Here is a 2,718-nt window from a genome sequence, read left to right as displayed (position 1 = left end):
TTAAAAACCCATGAACATGCTCCATGATCTGCAGTCTGGTTCATTTCTGAATCTGGACGATCATTTCTGATGAAAGCTCATGTCAGGGGAGATCAAGGTCAGGGCCTCTCATTTCATACATATCTCCTTTTCCTTATGCTCTTATTCAGGGTATATCATTTTTACTCAAAGAAGTTAGCTCACAGCGGCGGGTTTGAAACCTTAGAGCCTCTCCGCTGTCCATCTGTGGGGGTTATCTGTGTGGCACCTCCTCTCACCCCTGTCTGTGACTCATCTCCACTCATCATGCACACCTCGGCACGGGCACATGGCAACTGGACCACTCAGCGGTGCATTTAAAGGGATAAGGCTGTCATCGGTGGAATACTTTGACCTCGGGGTCACTAATGGTTTCAGACACACATTGTGTACAGTGCAGGCAGGTGACATGAGATCATGACAGAGAAGAAAACACTGTAGCTTTCCAGGAATGTTTTATTAAAACACACGCTAAAAGTTCATTAGAGGCTTCTCTAAAACATAGAACTATTAGAATTAAAAAAGTTAGATTGTCCAGAAGTTAAAGAGTAGCAACGCTCTGGTAAGAATAAGAAAAAACACCCAACAATTAGCGCCAAAAGGTTAGGGCTGAAAAGGCTGTAATTTTGAGTGACAGGTGTTAGATATATGCTCATTCTCACCTTCTTCTGGCTCTTCTAACATGCATCGTGTGTTGGGGTGTGCACCCTCTCATGCGCGTTTAAGTACATGCCCACGCTCTCACAAATTTGCACTTGCAAGCTAGAAATCGCGCTGTTAGTCCTTTGTGTTTGTCAGTGATGCTACAAGTAGAAACAATGCCCCCCAACCCTCAAAAGAAAGCCTAATTACAGTAATTGCTGGCCACGTGATTAGAAAGAGTATAAGATATTTCCACCTTGACAACTGTTCCCAAACAAAAACCATCACAGGAATGGCGGGTCGATGAAAAGAGGGGTTGCTGTGATTAACCCCCCCTTGAAAGTCGTTTTTCCCAGGCACCAAAGCAGTGGAAATTTCCACAATCTGCAGGCTTAAAATTTGGTGTCAAGTGCCAGTGTCGCTGTGTGGACGGAATGCTTCTTTTGTGGTCGAATCTCTAGTGTAATTTCGGGCAGGGCAGGGTGTCGCGGCAGTAGGGCTTTCTTCCTCAGGACCTGTGCAGTTTCATTAGATACGGCTAATGAAAAGATGGCTGGCCCCACAGCCGCGCCCCCCGACGCTCCCTCGGCCTGTAGTTAGAGTCCCTGCAGGGCATCTCCCACTGAACAGGTGTACGGGTTTGGCCACCATTACCTTTCTGGAAACATCTTTCAAAGGCACCCCTTACTTTTTTCTTTTTTATTTTAACCAAAGAAGAGATAATCTTAAAATTCTACAACTTTATGTACTCAACCCTAGTACTTTGGGTGCTTTTTGAGCTTCTTTTGCAACAATTTATCTTAAAAACTGTTTTTGTGGCAATGCTTGATGTATATTTTTTATTATACTACACAATAGTTCCACAATAAACCTGGAACTGTCCAAAAAAACACAATGATAAGTGGTAAATTGTCATTTTTCAACTACAAAATATCAAAAATTAAGATCAAATATTTTTTTAATATATAGGAAAAAAAATAAAGAGACAAAATAAAATTTTTAAATCCACAAAGTCAAAACTATCTGAAAAATGTCTGAAAAAACTGAACTATATGCAAAGGTTCAAGGATTTTTGGGATCCAAGTTTCACAGTAATGTATCATAACTCTTGTTGTGTTTGTTTTGAGAAAAAAAAATTCAAAGTTAATTTTTTTTTTAAACCTTCACCCTAGATTTTTAATGAAAATAAAGCTAATGGGGGGTTCTGGGTCATTTCTACGTCATTGTAAAGTCGATTTGATTGGAAAACTCACAGGTTAGTTCTGGGACTTATAAAGGTTAAGGGATGTTTGACATCCACCCAAAGTGAAGTAACATTATTAACATACATAGATTACATTTCTATTTTTTAGTGTGCAAACCTCAACACACTTTTGGAATCAATATGAACACAAAAAACCTTAAAAAGTTCAATTTTATTCTAGACTTCCTTTTATATTTTTTTAAGCAAATTTGGGATCAACATCTTTTTTTCTTGCTTTGCCCAAAAAGTAAGCAGTGACAAATGACTGGAAGTAAACCTTTTTTTTTAACTTTACCATTCATAAAGGTTTCTAAGGTGATAGAAAAATGTACCAAAATTTGGCATTTTACACATCCAAAGAAGAATCGTGTGTTAAATTTCACAAGTTAAAGTCATTACTTTATCTTTTAGTCACACAAATGATTAAAATATCATAAATTAAAAGAAAAACACTTTTTGCACTTACAAACTAAACTGAGCTGTTTCTGCAGATCTGCTGTTTATCAGTCCTCTGGTCTTTTGTCTAAGGAACACTAATTGGCATACGAGGCTAATAGTTGATAAACAGTATGGTGTCATCTGGCAATACTTCATTGTTTGGTCACGGATGCCCATTTGGGCTGCGTTCAGGGTCTGCCTTTCAGCTGCCAGAATCTGAGCAGAGGACTGGTGTTTGGCTGGAGCTGGGCCGTGCTGGATCTCAGTGTTTACTTGCTAACAGACTCCCTCTGTGTTCATACGCTGACCCTTTGTGTGGTTCTCTGAGAGGCAGGTGGATTGTGCCTTGGGCTTGCGGGCTACAGTTTGAAAGAAAC

This window comes from Oryzias latipes, chromosome 22, assembly GCF_053564925.1.
Source record: "Oryzias latipes strain Hd-rR chromosome 22, Olatipes_Hd-rR_3.1".
In the NCBI taxonomy this organism is placed as follows: domain Eukaryota; kingdom Metazoa; phylum Chordata; class Actinopteri; order Beloniformes; family Adrianichthyidae; genus Oryzias; species Oryzias latipes.
This window is presented reverse-complemented; position numbering follows the sequence as displayed.